Here is a 19,297-nt window from a genome sequence, read left to right on the forward strand (position 1 = left end):
GGTCAAGAGTCAAGTAAACACTCGTAGCTATCTCTTCTCTTCCCCTCTCCGATCCATAGCACTCTGCAATCTAGTCCACTAGAACGGAATCGCGCCACGGTCCCAACATTTTGATCAAACGGGTAATAATAAGTTAGTAGGAAATATGGTTTAGCGCTGGAGACATTGCCTGCTAATAACCCACCCTGGTTGCTCGTAAATTGCAATCGGCGCCAGGAGATTCATCGATGAAAACAACAAAACATGAATAATGGGCATCCGTTGCAACTACCTTCCCTGTCTCATGCCCGTACCAAAGACAAGACCAAAGAGGCCGTTAGACACAAACAAAAGGACTGCTAGTACACGAAACGCCATGAAGACAGGACAGGAAGCACAAGTTCAAGCCAAGTATACTTACGCTATAGCAGATGAATAAGACGGGTACCCAGATCTCGCCGATTTTTACAATATTAATACCTGAGGGGCATCCAAGAGAGCTCAGGGGCGGGCAAAAGGGCAAGTAAATGTGCACGATTGGGACAGATGGATGGTGCGTTCAATTACATGGGGTCAAAGGCCTGTTGAGATTAGACTCTCTGGATGATCACCAAGTTGGCGACGGCGGCTTCCTCGATGGTCTTGGTCGCATCGTCGAGCGGCTTAGGGGGGAACCCAACCTGGAGCGTGTAGTCGCTTGTTTCTCCTGGCCTTGTCGTGTCGATGAGCTTGCAAGTCATTGATCGTGTGGCTTGTGTTGAAGCGCGCAACCACATGGCTGCCGTCTGCATACCTAATCTGGAGGGAGGTTGACGGCAAAGAATCATCTACTGTGATAGTCTTGCGCACGGTGGTGGTCGCAATGCTAGAAGCAACAGCCGCAGGAACGATATCCGCAGGAGCAGAGTTTTCATATGGTGCAGTGAGAATTCTTCCCCCTCCTTGAAATGGGGCAGGGCGCTTGACTGGCTCCTGTGTTCGGGTATCGATGAGTACTGTGACGGCGACCATTAAAGAAACATATGAAGTACTACAGAATTACATGATACTCACAGGACATTTTTCTTCTTTACGGACAAGATTTACGTTCACCTTAGACATCCCATCAGCCGGCGCAAGCTCAGTGGGCATTCAGACTTCATGATGCTCTAGAGAAACAGAAAAATCAAAAGATAGATAAGTAGATTACTTGCATTCAATTCAGCACAAGCAGATATAACAGCAGCAACATGTGATGGAATAAAAGAACAAATGGAACACTTTATAATATTGCCGAACAGAAAGTGTTACGAGTAAGACCAACAGATCCAATCAGGGATAAGCAACAACAAATGTAAATATAAGACAAAGGAGTTTGAACAAAATATAGCTGACAAAGCTACCTAGTTTTTCCCCTTTCCCTATTTCATCAAGAAATCTGGATGCCTTGATATGTATATTTATTTTAGTCGGCAAGCTACTGCAATACAATGATAACTTGCTACGAAAAAAGTTCTTGGGCAGAAAAAATGTGTCCCTAATGGCAAAAAAAGTCTCCCAACCACTAACACATCCATAACCCTGGCTTATACTCCCATCGTCCCAAAATAAGTGTTGCAAAGTTGTACTAAAGTTGAGACACTTATTTTGAAATGGAGGGAGTATGTATTTAACTGGGACATTGCAAAAATAAGAGAAGCCGTGAGACACCATCATAGAAGCAAATGAGTTAGTTTCTTAAATACCAGCTAAAAAATGTTACGTCTAACAACAGGGAAAGAGGTCAGCCAGACATTATTTCAACTAGCTAAATGCTAATGCGCTGGTACAGATATATATATTTTTGCCATATATTGTCAGTTGTTTAAATCCTTGTGCCATATAATCCACGAATTTGTAAGAAATTAATAAACATTATCTCAAAACATACATTAGTCGTATAAAGCATATGTACATCCTCCATAAAATGGTTGACACTTTTGATGATTCCTAATAACTTTTGAGCGGTGAATGGACCGCTACCAACTCAGATCTTCATGAGTATAAAGATGATCCATTATTATGCTATATTGCACACATAATCATCAGCATGTAACGGCAAAAGGTTAAAGCATTATAAAAGTAGAAGAAATAGTAAAAAGCATATATCAATTCACAGACATAATAACCAGTAGTGCATATACACTCAGTTGCACACATCAGAGTTCTTTTTACCTCTAAAAGGATGCATGCTCTGGGTCGTTGAAACTTCTGAGTGGACTGTCGTCTACTGTGAACTCACCGCTCCAGAAGTAGATGTTGTGAACAATTTCCTCTGGTGGCTGTGGTGCATCAGGTTGTACAGTTTCCCCTGTTAGATTAAGCATGAGTATGGATACAACATCAAAAGCTCTTTAGAACAAACATGGGAATGTTTCGAGAATTGGCAAGACCAAACAGAAAATATGAATTGTGTGCAACTTGTAGATCTTGTAAAGAGTATAACAGTCGAATGAAAAATCAAAATTACTACGTGGTACACCATGAAGTATTGAGAAAGAAAATAAATATGTGGTCTAAAAATCCAGAAGATTTCTCTCTGAGCCAACAAGTGCACCCGTTCTTCTTGTCAGTTCCATCAACCACACCCGCTCTAATGCTAAAGCAGGTGCTTAAGCGCCTAAAGCGAGCAAGTATCTAAGGCGCTGCAGGAAGGGAAAAGAAATATCCGCCCATCCATTCAAAACATAGTAACATTATTGGTTGTGTTAATTTGAGCCACCACAATCATCATCCAGATAGAAACTATTTGAATGCTTGCGTGTAACAAGGCATAAAAACGGGGGTCACTGTTACAAGCCACCAAAATACTTAAAACAAGACACTAACAGTTCACCTACATGGTGAATATATATCACCCTCAACTACAGTGTTTAGGACAGTACATCAACCTAGCACAAGTAAATTATCATTATTCAAGACAAGGAACAGGAGGCTGGGGCTGCCTGCATAAATGTCTCGACACCACACGACCACAAGATTAAGACAAGGCATGACATTTCCTCTAACGGATGATCAATGAAATTTTATTTCCTTCCTTTCGAATATGATTATGAACATGGTCTTGACAACACACCAGCGATTCACTGCAGGAAGGAGAGGAGGGCATACCTCGTTGGTTTAGTCTACGACATGTGCCTCTTTTGCTGGCCAACACGGCTGCAGATGCTGACGCGGCCTTCCGTTTATCCATCGCCTGCTCTAGGGCTTGGAGTGGACGTCCTGTGTTGGGACCCTGCAACAACTTATTACATCAGCACTTGTCAGTTCAACCAACCAACCACAACATCTAGTCTAGGTCTAGTGTATCTCAATTTAGGGAACTCCTAAAACATGCATGTCCACGGGACAGGACAGGACATATAGAGTTTTGTTGATAATAAAGGATGCTAATTTTCTGTAGAAAACGACATCACAAGAGTTTACTTGTCTTGTCATTTTTCATGAGACACACACAGGCTATAACACACGTATCATATATAATGTCGTATATGAAACTACATAATATGAACATTAGCAATTTCCAAACAATGTCACTGCTTGCTAAGCATCATGAGCAGAGAAGAATTATGAAAATAGAACACCAACAAGTTGCAGCCTACATGAAACAATGGTGGCAAAGCACTCCAAACTGAAGAATCATTGAATGGATTTCTTTAGGCTTCCTTATCAAGAACAAACAACCTACCTTATCATTGAAGAGAAGGAGCAAGAGCAGAATCAAATCGTGTGATGTGCTCTCATCCATCCTATCCTATCCTCTACAGCAGCAGCACAGTAGGAATTGAAGCACATGAGGAGCTGTAGGACAGAGAAAGATAGTAGAAGAGCAGTGTTGGCGTCAGACTGCAGTGCAGGGTAGGGCAGGCTCGTCCCAGCTCCTCTCCTCTGCTGCTACAAAAGAAGAGAGAGATTAGAAAGAGGGGCTAGGATGGGATGAACTGAGTGGAGGCCGTTGGTGTCGGGCCAGGAGGGTGCATGGCGTAGATAATAACAACTGAAGAAACTAACCTGGTGGAGTTCCGCAGCACATGTCCACCCAGAGAAACTAAATAATGACCAGATATGTGTGGTGAAATAACTGTCAGCCAACTAAATGATCCACCCAGAGAAGCAAGGAAGATGGTAAGAAACAAGCGAAATAAAAGGTAGTGGGCTCCAATACAAACATTAACCAGCCTAAAGACGCTGTTATTAGAAACATGACACTGTGGTTTTTGCTGGTTTATCAACAAATTAAAACAAGCCATTAAACCGATAACTTGCTTACTCCCAAAACAAGCCACATCGAATCATCATCGCCCTAGCAAGGATGGCTTCCGACCGGTGGGGCACGTGCGAATAAAAAGGGTTCAGGGTTCAATGCATATGGGCTCAGATTTGCCTTTCCTCGATCATATAATCTACCCACATCATTTCTTATCACCAGATCAATCTGTTTATACAGTGGAGTTGCCCTGGTTATCACTCAATAAGAATGACCATCCAAAGGACAGAACAATAAGTATCACAGGATGAAAAACAAGTCTAGAGACAAGAGGGAGGACCGAACTTGATACCCATGGCTAATCATCATCGCCCTAGCACGAATGTCTTCCGACCGATGGGGCACGTGATTCAAACGCGGTGGCATGAGATATCTCATTTTGGGAGTAACTATTCATTCCAGCAGTAACTTTTTTATATCCGACGGATGAGGTCGTTACAGGGGTTGATCCAACGGCCCAAGATCCATCAAGCAACCAGATCCGACGGCCAGGAATCCCAAATCGCTGAGGAGCGGCCTGAGGAGCTTCTATTCTTATTTCTGGATTCCGGATGGATCACCGGATCAATATGTTCTTACGAGGGTTTAACTGCCCTGGTTATCACTCATTAGAAATGACCATCCAAGGACAGAGCCACTAAAATAAGAACGTGATCAAAACAGCTCAAAGAAACGAGGGAGGATCCAAATTAATACCCACAAGTGCCTCGACTGCTTGAGAGCATGCCTATATCAGCCATAACTGATCATCATAGCCCTGGCCATGCCCCATATAGTAGCCGAAGCAGAGCAGGGGAAGATGGAGCTCACAGAGGGAGGTTGTAGCCGAGGCAGTACTCAGAGGGCACTGGGGTTGCGCATGAACGCTATCCAACCAGTGAGGAACCACGTCGGAGTTGCGCCTTGCACCATCCCGCCGACGAGCACGATAGCCATGGGCACCGAAGTGGCCAAGGACGTGAGGAGGTGATGTATAACACATCTAGGAGCATCATCAGAGACGACCGGGGCAACGAGCAGGCAGGGAGAGAGGCGAGGCGGCAGGGAGAGGAAAGGGTGTGACGCGAGTGCAGGCCTGCAGGGAGCGGAACATCAGCTATTTTTTCTTTCGGAGTATATAGGAAGTATCAAACATATCATATAAGTGCAATCATCTTTGATAATATAAGAGAGCATACAAATCACAGAGCTTGTTTAAGATATTTTGTCACATCAAGTAGTTTAGGTAAGAAAAGCCTAACCCAGAATTACAAATAATTGGAGCGAGTGATAGATTTATTATTCTCATAATTTGGTAGTAACTATACATAAATAATTCATTTGCCAACATATATTATTCAAAGGAAAGTCAACATATAAAAATACGGATTTCAGCAAGGACCGCGCTAAATTTATTAACCTGTGATTTAAATTTATATTCATTTGTTAATCGGGTAAACAAGTAAAAACACCTTGAGCAACAGGCATATCAATAAGGTTGGAAGGGAAAAAATACACAACAAACTGCTTGGCGGTGCATATCCTTTGTTTATTAAGATGCTATTTTGCATGAGTAACTGAGACTTAACAGCACACCTTCAGCACCATGGATGTCGCATATTATACATAAGATCCCTCCTCTTCGTTGCTACAAAATGTATGAAAAGCAAAAAATATCATAAAAGAGAACAGAGGGCAGGTAGAATGCTGTCATATTAAAAAAATAGGTTCTCAGAAAAATTATGTCGACATATCACTACTGTATGTGCAGGTAAGGAAGTAACTTGAGTTGTGACCTATGAGCAAGTATATATCTCAATAGCAGATGAAAAGAAGTCAATTTCTGAAGATTCTTACTATATGTATCTCGGCTAGATGTTTTTGCTTCGAGCAAATCTTTCAGTCCTTTCATCACCGTCACAACTTCTTCAGCTTTTCACTGTAAAACCTACGTGGAGCAGGGTAGCATAACTAAGAAACGAGAAAACTAACAATTTTCTGTTTCTGATTCAAAGACAGGAGTTTGTGCATCTCAAAATTCTTACCATTTGCATCCCTTCTTCAGTCATACGGTCCCTGGAGCGCAGCCCCTGCCATCAACCAACTCCGGTTGGACCAGCCCGCAAAAGCCCATGCGCTAGGATTACAGCCATGACAACTAAAGACCACAATGATCATCACTTCTAAACACCTGACGTGGTGTGAGAATTTAGGAGCGGATAGCACGCAGGCATGAACCACAGTTGTATAGATGACTGACAGGGTGGTCAGGGACGACAGACTTGCTAACGGCTAGGAGCAACAACCAGTTAATTGTAGATAAGAAAATAGTTAACTTTTGAAGGAAAATATGAAAAATTTGCAGTGTCATGCACAGCCAGCAAAAATAAACAACTAACTAAGAATTCATGGAAGACTTATCCTACGCTAAACTAAAAGCTAGTTAGAACTATAAACATGCAAGCTCTTACATCACTTTGAACTGCTAACCCCAAATATAAGATCATGAAGAATGAATGTCGTACGGTGCTCACTGCCAATATGGTAAATACATGTATTTGTTAAGGTACCTATAAACTAAAGGCAAGAAAACTGACAATTTTGAGATCAGGGAACCCATTCTGAGTAGGCCTTGTACCAAATCAAATGAAAAAACAAAAATTATGCAGGGGAATGGATATGTGGTTGCCGGACTCGCCACCCATCATCTACAGGTTACAGAGAGTACCAAGAACCTGTGTGAGTGTGTGGCAGTCACCACCACACTGGCACACCATTAGTCACGGTCCATGCGTACAGTTTGATCTGCTCAGCCTCGCCACCGCAAACACCCAACACAACCATTAGAACTCTACAATCCTTGCAGTTATTTTAAATCCTAAGAATGCAAGAAACTTACCAAAACAATAGATTGATTAAAATGCTTCACCCATGGCCTTGGACTCTGGTGTCAACATACTTCTCAATTGACTTCCTCTGTCAGTCAAACCTGGAACGGACAAACTAAATCGCTATGAATTAACATGATTGAGGCAAGCACTCAGCGGAGGAGAGAAAAAAAAATCCATGGCCGCTCACCTATCCTTGGTCGGGTGATGAGACACAATGTGCAACTTCCTTGCATTCTTCACCCCATTCTGCAATTAAGGCATTGTCAGAGAGTAATTCTCTCGCTATCATGTGCTCGTGAGACGCCCTTTATAATCTCTTCTATATCATAACTTTTTCATGGTTTAATTGAAAAAAAGCAGTAGCACATAATGCATATTATAGATTCTACAGAGCAAACATACCTGTAGCAGCGAGGGACTCCACGAACAGTTGCTAATGCAAATGGAGCTGTTCTATCTGAACCAAAGACCAATAAATCTGCAAAGCAATCAACAAACATAAGAGCCAACTCCCTCAGTTTAGGGTTTCCAAATATCTCATAGAAATCAGCTAATTGTATTAATTTTGAATTTGATGATCTACAACTGAAATCATAGTCAGGTATCAGGATACAACTAAACTACTTAAAAATTTATGGCAGACTCGGGAACTCATAAGAGAAAAGGTATTAAAAGGAATATAGCTCCCTCTCTTACTTTGGGCCTGTAACAGATATGGATGGCTGTGATGTTGAAAACATATTGGGGAAACTGGGAATGGGCCCCATGTGGAACTTTCCCACATGGACACGAAACACAACTAACTATAGTGCCTCCCTATACAAGATTCAGTTTAGGGTTTCCGAGTATCTCATAGGAATTAGCTAATTGTACTAATTTTGAATTTGATGATCTACAACTGAAATCATAGTCAGGTATCAGGATACAACTAAACTACTTCAAAATTTATGGCAGAATCGGGAACTCATAAGAGAAAAGGTATTAAAAGGAAACTGATGACACGGATTCTAACTTGGTCACAAACAATATAGAACCTATAGCTTCCTCTCTTACTTTGGGCCTGTAACAGATATTGATGACTGTGATGTTGAAAACATATTGGGGAAACTGGGAATGGGCCCCATGTGGAACTTTCCCACATGGACAGGAAACACAACTAACTATAGTGCCACAAGTTATTCTCAAAAAAAAAACTATAGTGCCATAATGGTATTATTAATTGATGCATCTCCATCTGTAGCTCGAATCTACAATCCAATTCAACCAACGGATTCACTATGTGAATACAAGTAACTCGACATTTCTGAGTGATGGAGGTTGGCAATGAACTCCGCGCCGATGGTTCAAGGGGATGGAACGACAACCATGAAACAGCTCACCACATGGCTGATCTGGAAACATTGGAATGCATGTGTCCTCGACTGAAACCAACCAAATATTGTGTGCTTGCTCATACAAATTCAGGTGGAAGAAAGGTCTTGGGAAACAGCAGGTGAGACAGAGTTACGGCTGATCCTGGCAATGGGCACTAGTGCTCTTGTGTAGTGTTGTATGGGGATTAGGCTGTAATTATGAAATCTTCTTTCTATCAATTCAAGGCACAAGACTTTCGTGTTTTCTCGAGCGATAAAATACAAGCAACTCGACTTGGTCTAGCCCCCATCTTAATTATCTTTTGTACTAATACAGAGAAACCTTCAGCAGCAGCATCAATAAGATATACTACATGTTTTAGCTCTGCATATAATCCATTTCTTCTTGATGGTGATTTTTCAAGAACAAAGAGAAAGAAAATCACTACTGCTACCTTTAACATAGTACTAAAAGCAAATGTAAATGCTCGATGTAGACACTTGTGTATGTAGCTTTGCTTCTAACAGAATAAGGCAAGCAGCATGTTATGACCCCAAAGGGATAGTTAACTTATGTGTGATGTAAATAAATTTACCTTTGGATGATATGAAGAGAGGGCCACTCTTAAATACCTGGTTATGAGGTAATTTTGATGTCAGAGACAGCACAAAGAGTTAATAATAACACATAACAGTATCTTGAATGCTTAGAAGTCAGTCAACTGGGTACTCATTACCCAGATAAACGAAACACTGTTAAAGTGATAGCTCAACAGGAACCTACATCCCCCAAACAGTTCCATTGGCATTCATGTGCCGTATTAATCACTAATCAGCTACTACTCCAAGCCAAATTAAATCTGTATCTGTCTCTCCAGTCCAGCCAAAACCCAGAGGCAGGAGCTGCCCCTGCGAGCTCGCATCATCCATAGCTCTGTTGCCTTTCGCATTAGAGCCGCCACACATGACACCACCACTGAGCGGCATTTCTCGTCTGACGCCATCTCGCCTCCCAGAGCTGGACCCCGAAAATTCGACAAACAAAAACAGTGAAACGCCTGTCCGCACGCCAAGGCAGAGCATCTCTCGGCCGCCCAGGGATGAGATACCAAACTCCGACCCATCACCCTAAAAAAACAGCATCTCCCCCAAACGCAAGCGAGGAGTCCGAGAGCGAGAAAGCTCCCCCATAGCCTCACGTTCCTCTCCCCGTTGCTCCCCCATCGAGCTCGAGCTCGTCCATGGCCGCCGCGGCGGGCGGGGCCGTGGTCATCGGCCATGGCCATGGCCATGGAGAGCGGGACCGGCGGGGCGGCCCCTTGCTCCCCAGTCGAGCTCGAGCTGGTCCATGGCAGCCACGGCGGGCAGGGCGGGACGGCGGGGTCGCGCCCATCGTCGCTGCCGCCGCATGCCCCTCCTCCTTCTGCTGCTCCCCGGAGGCGGCCGTCTCCTCGTCCTCCCGAGCGCGAGCTCCGCCTCAGCGACGGGGATGGGGCAGGTAGCCACGGCGGGCAGGGCGGGACGGCGGGGCCGCGCCCATCATCGCCGCAGCCGCGTGCCCCTCCTCCTTCTGCTGCTCCCCGGAGGCGCTCCTCCTCGGCGACGGGGACGGGGCAGGGAGGTGATCTAGGGTTTGGAAGGAGAGAGAGAGAGGGAGGCGCGGGTGGGGAGGAGGCCGGGCGGCGGCGGGGCGAGTGGGCGCCTGGTGCGAGGCGGCCGGGCGGTGGCGGGGAGAAGACGTGGTGCACGGTCACGGGGAGGAGAGGAGGCAGGCGGTGACACGCGAGAAAGGGAGCGAGGCGGCTAGGGTTTCACCACGGGCGTGGTTGCCTTTTATACCCCTGCGAGTGAAATGACGAAAATGCCCCCGGCGGGGCAAGCTATTTACGCTCGGTGGCACGGTCTAGGTGAAACTGTTCATTGCAACAGTAACTATTTTTTATCCGACGGACGAGGTCGATCCGACGGCCCAGATCCGATCAAGCCAGCCGATCCGACGGCCAGGAATCCCAAACAGCTGAGGAGGCGGGAGGATCACCGGCATTCTTGTTTCTCGATACTAATCTAGTGCCAGATAGCGACGGTGGCCTTGCTGGAACCGTCCGGCCGGCCGGGAGATCATGGCGAGCACGGTGGTGAGCATGGCGAGATCCATGCTGGGCGCTGTCATCAGCGTGGCCGCCTCCGCCGGGGCCACCGAGATGAGCCTTCTCATCGGCGTCCGCAAGGACATCTGGTATGTCAAATCACCCACTGCTTTCCGCTAGACCAGTAGTAGTACTCTGCTATGTTTTCTTCCAGTCATTCACCGGATTGGTAGTTGATTTCTCTCTATCATTAGCTAGTATTCTACTCCATTCTTGTTACTACGAATGACAAATCATGCATCCATCAGGCAACAAAAAAGAACTGAAAAATCACCCAAGAAATAGTCCATGGGACCAGAAAAATACTTGCACCTTTCTTTAGATCTTGCCCTTCGTTTCCTGATGGAAATATGGCAAACGTGTTACCTGTGAATGTCATGTGTTCTGATCTGTTGCATATTTCTCCCCTGATGGAAATAGGAAATGGCAAAATTATTGCTCCGCTTGTGATTTGTGAGGCAACAAAATAGAGTATAAATTAAAAACCAGCCGAAATATTTTATGGGACCAGAAAAATAAATTGAATCTTTGTGCGTCCTTTGTTGGGGTTCTTGCCTTCTTGGTTCTCATGTGTGCTTTAGGCTCTAGATCTTGCCCTTCCTTCATAAGAAATATGGCATCCAACCTATATATGTGCTCTGCTCTGTTGCATTTGTTCCAACACACTGCAAAATGCCAGAATGACAACAAGAGTTGTTCTCATCAACTTAATTTGTTTGGCAGGTTCATAAAAGACGAGCTCAAGACGATGCAAGCATTCCTAGTGGTTGCGGAGAAAACGAAGAACAAAGACTTGCTACTGAAGGTGTGGGCGGAGCAAGTAAGAGATCTAGCATATGGCATCGAGGATTGTCTTGATGAGTTTATGGTGCATGTGGGAAGTCAGAGCAAGTCTCGACGGCTACTTAAGCTGAAAGACCGCCATCGGATTGCCAGCCAAATTCGTGATCTCAAAGCAAGAGTAGAAGAAGTGAGCAGCAGGAACACACGCTACAACTTGATCACTGTTGATGCCTCCAGCAGCATTGATGAGGTGAATTCCTACACGGAAGATATTCACAGCCACTCAGGTGGCAACATCGATGAGGCAGAGCTCGTGGGCTTTGCTAAGGCTAAACAAGAGCTGATTGAGATGGTGGATGTCAACTCCAGAGATGGTCTTTGCAAGATGATATTTCTCGTTGGCATGGGCGGTTTAGGCAAGACTACTCTTGCAAGGAAGGCATATGAAAGTAAGCAAGATATCATGAATAAATTTTCTTGTTGTGCATGGGTCACCATCTCACAGTCCTTTTCCAAGATAGAGATGCCCAAGGACATGATTAGGCAACTTCTGGGTACCGACTCGCTGAGGAAATGCTTGAAACATCTTGAAGGGAAGTCGGTGCAGGTAGATGATCTCGGCATGTACCTCAGGAAAGAGCTAGAGCAGAAGAGGTACTTTATTGTTCTTGATGATTTGTGGACCATCAATGCATGGAATTGGATCAAAGATTTTGCTTTTCCTATTAGAAACAACAAAGGTAGCCGAATAATTGTAACAACACGAGATGTGGGCTTGGCTGGGAAGTGCACTTCTGAATCACTTATTTACCACCTTAAGCACCTGCAAATAGAGGATGCCACAAATTTGCTACTAAGAAAGAGTGGAAAAACACAGGAAGACATGAAAAATGACAAGGAAATGATGATAGTGGTCAACAAAATGGTAAAGAAGTGTGGTGGTCTACCACTCGCTGTACTCACTAGAGGAGGCATGCTTGCCAACAAAAGGGTAACAGAGTGGGAAAATATCTATAAACAAATCCCATCAGAGCTCGAGGTCAACCCTAGCCTTGAAGCAATGAGGAGGATAGTTACTATGAACTACAACTGGTTGCCGTCTCATCTCAAATCATGCTTTCTGTATCTAAGCATCTTTCCTGAGGATTTTGAAATCAAAAGCAGCCGTTTGGTAGAGAGGTGGATATCTGAGGGGTTTGTTAGAGCCAGAGTTGGAGTAAATATCGAGGATGTTGGAATAAGTTGTTTCACCGAGCTAATCAACCGAAGCATGATTCAACCCTCAAAAGTGAGCATAGAAGGAGTTGTTAAGAGCTGTCGTGTCCATGATATTGTGCGTGATGTCATGATCTCAATTTCTAGAGATGAAAATTTTGTGTATGTGGTGGCAAATAATGTGACTGGCGCTATGGATGAGACCTTCCGACATGTAGCATACCATGGTAGCATGTGCCAAAAGATAGTTATGGATTGGAGCCACGTCCGGTCAGTAACTGTGTTTGGTGAGAGATCATTGGATCCATCAGCTTCAGTTTGTACACCTGACATGAGAATGCTCCGGGCCATGGATCTAGAGAATGCACAGTTTCAAGTCACACAAAAGGATATCAGCAACATAGGATTGTTTTGCCACTTGAAGTATTTGAATTTTTCACACCATCGAGGATATTCACATATTTATAAACTTCCTAGATCCATAGGGAGATTACAAGGCTTGCGCACTTTGAACATTAGAGACAGTTATATTACAGAACTCCGTTGTACGAGAAATAATTCCTATCAATACTTTGACCTGAATGACCCCAAGTCATGCTTGCTGAGCACATTTTGCTGGCCCATGCTGTTCACACCTTTGGCGGATCCTAGTGACCGCGTCAGCTTAGTTCCTAACCTACACATGGACTGGTCTAGCTGTGGGTCTGAGTCAGTAGGCGTGAGGGTACCAAAAGGATTCGGTAAATTGAAAGAACTGCAAATACTAGAGGTTGTGGACATCAGCGGAACTAGTGGCAAAGCAATTAAAGAGCTAGGTGAGCTTGTGCAGCTGAGAAAACTGAGCGTGGTAACAGAAGGGCCCACCAAGCACAAATGCAAGGTACTCTGTGATGCCATTCAGAAGCTCACTTGCCTCCGATCCCTTAAAGTGGTTGGTCCACTCATGTGGCTGCATGTTGTCAACTCTCCTCCTCCCCTGTTGAGGAGTCTGAAGTTGGATGGATTCCTTGGAGAGATTCCTGGCTGGGTTGGCAGTCTGATGTATTTGGTCAAGCTTTACTTAAGGGGCAGCGTAATAATGGAAGATGGTAAAATCATGGAAATACTTGGGCCACTTCCCAACCTCATGCACCTTCGTCATGGAAGCGACTCTTATATTGGGGAGAAGTTGGCGTTCAAAACGGGAGCTTTCCCAAATCTCAAGAAGCTTGAAATTGATTATGTGACAGAACTGAGAGAGATCAAATTTGAGGATGGCACCTCACCCCAGCTGGTAATGATTGATATCAGTTGGTGCAAATTGGCATCAGGAATTATTGGAGTCAACCAGCTTCCAAAGCTCAAGGATATCGCACTTGGTTCCAATGGTCGAGTGGCGAAGCTTGGTATGCTGCAAAGAGAAGTGGACGCACACCCCCAACAGTCCGGTGCTGCGACTCTACGAGGAGCAGAACAAGCACGACCTGGGAGGCGTCCTCGTCCAAGTGGAAGAAGCAACGGAGGAATCATCATCTCTCCATCCTGACCCTGCAGCAGCGGGAGAGAGCTCAGAATCGGTGGTGACCACAAACGTCAGGTCAGCTAATTGATTCTCTTTCGTTTAATTAATACTAGTCCATATATAGTGTAGCTGTTGTGGCACTGCTAGAAAGAGGGCGCAAGAGGGCCGGACGGGGGCCTTTTTGCCCACGGCCGTGCAAGAGGGAAGAGATTTCCTTCTTAATTCTTGCTTGATTAGATTGATACATCTTCTCTCTTTATATAAAGAGGTTTACTTGACTCCCAAGCAAGGCTTACTTGACCCCTAAGCAAGCGAGCATTATCTCTAATTAACCCTAAGACTAACGGGCCCATTAGGCCCATTACGTACTCTAACACTACACCCCACCTGGACATGCAGCTTGTCCTCGAGCTGCAGCCTAACCAACTTATAACCATGACTCAACGCAACACAAACCTAACACCTAAAAACAAGCCTTTTACATCTCGGCTTGTGTTATTACTCTCAGCCTGAAATAGACTGGGACGCTTTATTTTGGACGTGCACGTGTACAGCCACCTGGATCCCATGGACACCACCTAGACAAAAGGAGTGCATATGTATGGATGTTGGTCTGCACCGCACAGGGAAGAGCGGAGGACTTGCGATGGAGAATGACGAGGAGGGGTGCGCCCCCCCTCCAACCGCCGGTGTCGCAGACTTTGAGGTCGCTGCCCGCGAGGAAAACAGCATGCCCGCCGCCCGTGAGGGAAACCGCATGCCCAACATCCCCGACGCAGCGGACGAGATCGAGGTCCTTTGCGCAGTGAAGGGCAACTTGAAGAAGCGGCAGCTGCAGACCACGCATCTCCCGCACACGCCGACGCGCTAGGTGGTCGCGCGCAGCAGCCTGCAGCCTCACCGCCGCCGACACATGGCGGGTAGCGATCCAAGACAGAAGCAGTGACGGCGACGACGGGGACTTGATCTGCTGGATGTGGATGCCCTGGGATGGCGGCGGCGCTGATGGGAACGAGGTCGTCGCAGTCCTGTCGTAGGGCATCCCATACTGGGCGGCGGAGCTGACCGGCGGTGGCTGCCGCAACTGCAGCGGCTGCTGCGACGGAGCGCCAGGCGCGGCGGAGGCCGCCAGGAGCGGCGGCTGCCACTGCAGCCAGGGCTGGGCGATGGTGGCGATGGATGGCAGCTGCAGCGGCCCGGCAAGCGCGGCAGAGGCCGCCTGGTGCGGCGGCTGCCACTGCAGCCAGGGCTGGGCGGTGGTGGCGATGGATGGCAGCTGCAGCGGCCCGGCGTGCGCGGCGGCGGCGATGAGCACGGGGGGCGCCGCGAGGGTTGGTGACGGCCACTGCAGCCATTGCGGGGTGGCGGCGGGTGGCGGCTGCAGCGCCCCGCGAGCGCCACGAAAGCCGCCGCGGGTGGCGGGTACCATGGCAGGGCCGGTGGGCCGATGGCGGCGACCGGCGGCGGGGGTGGCGGCGGCCCGTACGGACTGGGTAAGTACAGCAAGATCTCCTGGACCGCTGTGACCAGGTCGTTGAGGCCCCCGGTGACCTGCTCCGGGGTGAAGACGGCGGCAGGGGGCGCGGTGGAGCAAGGCATCTGGCCGGTGGAGGCACCGGCGGTGGAGTCCAGCGGCGCGGATGGGGAGAGCAGCGGCGCGGACAGGGAGATCAGCGGCGCGGTGGTGATGGGCAGCGACGCGGTGGTGGGGCTTGGCGGCAGTGAAGACATGATCGAACCGAAGCTAGCTGATACCAAATTGTTATGGCACTGCTAGAAAGAGGGCGCAAGAGGGCCGGCCGGGGGCCTTTTTGCCCACGGCCGTGCAAGAGGGAAGAGATTTCCTTCTTAATTCTTGCTTGATTAAATTGATACATTTCCTCACTTTATATAGAGAGGTTTACTTGACTCCCAAACAAGGCTTACTTGACCCCTAAGCAAGCGAGCATTATCTCTAATTAATCCTAAGACTAACGGGCCCATTAGGCCCATTACGTACTCTAACAGTAGCTATAGAGTGTGATGTGCTAATTAATTTGTACTCCGTCTTTTCTTTCTTGTGTGTTTAACAGCCAAAATGATCTGCTTTACACTTACAATTCGTGCTGATTGAATCCGAGAAAGTCTCCTGCCACTTCCACCACAAGCAACACTCTGCAGGTACAGCTCAAATCTTGCTCTGTTTCTTATTTGTGTTGGCTCAGATTAGGTTTCTCCAAAATCTAGTCGATCGGATATCTAGCTATCTTGTTCCTTTCAGTATGTGCCCACGTATTTTTTAAGCTGCACCTGATTATATATAGACATAGCACGGGCTCGGATTTTTAAGCATGCCACATCTCCTTCTGTTTTATGTAGCCACCATGTTACATGTTCTGTACTTACAGTTCCTGGCAATATACTTACAGTCTCCTAGCCATCAAGGCCTCCTTGGTTATCTACCGGGTGGCAAACTGTTAGATTGATAAAATGAACCAGTGCTCTGTATATGCATCCAGGTTCAGCTGCTGGTGCAGGAAAACAGGAAGATACAAATGTAGTCAGCATGGTTGACAGCTGCAAGATACGCCAGATTGTTTCTGTATGCTTCTCTACTATGCACACAACATTCTTGAACGTGTTTTCTTTTAACCTCGATGCTAGACAGGTTAATCAGTAGAATTCATTCTAAAGATGCAGTGATGATGACACTAACACCCCCTGCATTCTTTCAGGCAGAATTAACGGTTGGGCGAACACTGTCTCTTCCAATTCAATGCTCCCGTGATCTTGGAGCAAGCTACAACGTCATTTCCAGAGGACCAGATGCCGCCGGCCACAATCAGTTCTTCACCATGGAGTTGATCGACGTGATGTCAAATCCTATTTTCTTGGACTCCTTCCGCTTCCAGTCGCAGCTCGAACATCAATTGACAGCATCTTGCAATGTTCACAGGATAATCCTAATGATCGCTTGCTAATTATCAATAGAGACTTGCTTTGTTTGCCCGTGGGTCTCCGTCTGTATGATGCCATATTATATTTGTACTGAATCATAACTGAAGAATGATGACACTGGCTTACTGTGCGCTGAAGAATGCCGGTGCCGACGAAGAGCATAAACAGGTCAGCTAACTTCTCTTTCGTCCAGTACTAGTCGACAGCAAATGAGATACTAATTGCTACTTTCTGCGTTCAGAATTAATCTCTCTCTGTCTTGTTGTTTTAACAGCCAACATGACGTACTGTACACATACATGCCCTGTCCAATAACCATGCCACTGTATAACTGCATGCTCAGCAGCCAAGTGCCATTAGGGGGGGTTCAGACTTGTGAAGAAAATCAGCAGCTACAAGTCCACTACATCCCTAAACGAAGAAGTGGGAACTTACTCCAGCACGATAGCTGCACCATGAACATGAGAAAGTGGGAGTCCAATTATAGCACCCAAATCGCGTGCATATATTTCCAAGGCTGCAGGCTGCAGGTGACTGATTTTTCTATATCCATGGTCTTATGCTTAGATTTTCCTTTCAGCTTATATTTCCGATGTTTTCGTACAAACGAAGAAAATAACACTCTGTTCTTTAAACATAAAGCCAAAATTATTAGGCCAAACAATCTGCACTGTAAGTTGTTGCCTGTCATCACCAAACAGAACTACTAGTTCTTTTTCATATGGTCAGTTTGGTCTGGTAGACTCTCACCATTACCAATTGGGGTACCTCCTCCTGTCTTTTATAATTTGAAGCACCCCTTTTGTTTGCACACTTTACAGGAAGTTGGGATTTCTCATCCTGGGACAAGCTGGAGCATGGCATGATTAAGCTCATGACGCAATTAATGTGACTTATGTTGATGCATTACCAGATTTTCTGCTGAAGGTTGTATATTAGCACGAAGCCAGCTGGACGAAGGTATAACCCATGGAAGTACCAGTGGTGAGCACCAGCTAACCTCGTGTTCCTCCTGTATTTCCGCGTATAACTTTATAAGATAGAGAGAAATTAGTGCTCACAGTGTGGTAGCATTTCCAAATGTCAGGAATCTTGATATTGATGAGCAACTCTAGCAGATGAGATTTGAGCAGGGTGCTTTACCTCTGCAGCTGAAGTGAGCAAAATGTTCCAGCCATATAGTGCTTGAGAAGGACACTGAATGTTCTCAACTGTGAACGGTGATCACACAGATAACTGGTCAGTTTTTCTACAGCTCCTTTTCGTTGTTGTTATGTTAGATTTTCCTGGTGTGAAATATACTGATTAACACTCTGTTGTATGTGATCTCAGCTCGGAAGAAAATGCGATAGGCTACACCACACGAGATGCTGCTACTACTTAAGCTACATATACATACTGGTATATGCTGCAATTGGACATCACGTTCATCTTTCCAAGTTCTCTGTTGGCTGGCACCTCCGATATGGTGCAAAGGTGAAGCTGAGAGGAATCGCGACACTTCTCCACTGTGAATGGAAGAGGAATGCATTGATCTTGGGGCTTCAATGTGACGGAGGGGAGTAGCAAACTGCAATGCCATTTTCTGAAGGAGTTTACAAGTTGCGATTGTTGGCCCAGATGAAAAATCTGTTCTTGGGGAACACCACGGAATGGAATGGCCGATCAACCTCATCAGAAGACCTTCAGTTTTGATTTTTGATTACAGACTTTGTTTCTCTAGTAATCTGTTTTTCTAGAGATGGTTTATTGCTCTCAAGTTGTTCCTACCAGTATGTTTGTGCTTGTTTGTAATCGAAGAATGAGGATTGCATATGTTGTTATAAAAGCTCCGCTAATTTAAGAATTTGTTCGAATTTTCTCTACTTCGAATCGAAACGGCAGCGACCGCTCTGATTCCATGTAGTTGGCAGTGCGGAGGGGAGCAGTCCCGTAGCACAAAATCAACCTGATGAGAATACACACTTACTCTGTTTTGAGTAACACATCCATCAAGACGATGACAACACAACTCTTCTTTTTATTACGACAAGCAGAAACTACAAATCAGAGAGACCATCTAGAGAGAGAGTTTATAATTCAACATGATCTCTCTGATTGGTTCCACCGGTTGAGGACGACCAAATCCGCTACTCATTCCTTTCCTGTGTTTCCATCTGGATTCCGGCCCATGTCATGTTCCTGCTGCTCATCTCACACCGACTCTGCTATGCTCTACTAGTGGAAAC

The 19,297-nt window shown here is 45.9% G+C and overlaps 1 long non-coding RNA gene and 1 pseudogene across 1 annotated transcript; one reads left to right on the plus strand and one right to left on the minus strand.

Annotated features, from left to right (window-relative positions):
- Nucleotides 1-378: 378 nt before the first annotated feature.
- LOC119288153 lies at nt 379-9,693 on the minus strand. The gene is made up of 13 exons (XR_005141124.1): nt 9,083-9,693; nt 7,537-7,612; nt 7,322-7,380; nt 7,143-7,246; nt 6,289-7,057; nt 6,101-6,191; nt 5,840-5,891; nt 4,009-5,339; nt 3,686-3,888; nt 3,109-3,232; nt 2,173-2,308; nt 1,033-1,127; nt 379-951 (listed from the first exon to the last, which is right to left on the minus strand). It is a non-coding gene; the product is annotated as an uncharacterized LOC119288153 (long non-coding RNA).
- A 904-nt stretch (nt 9,694-10,597) lies between these two features.
- On the plus strand, nt 10,598-17,811 carry LOC119284234 (annotated as a pseudogene).
- The last annotated feature ends 1,486 nt before the right edge of the window (nt 17,812-19,297 follow it).

Source organism: Triticum dicoccoides, chromosome 4A (genome assembly GCF_002162155.2).
Source record: "Triticum dicoccoides isolate Atlit2015 ecotype Zavitan chromosome 4A, WEW_v2.0, whole genome shotgun sequence".
Classification (NCBI taxonomy): domain Eukaryota; kingdom Viridiplantae; phylum Streptophyta; class Magnoliopsida; order Poales; family Poaceae; genus Triticum; species Triticum dicoccoides.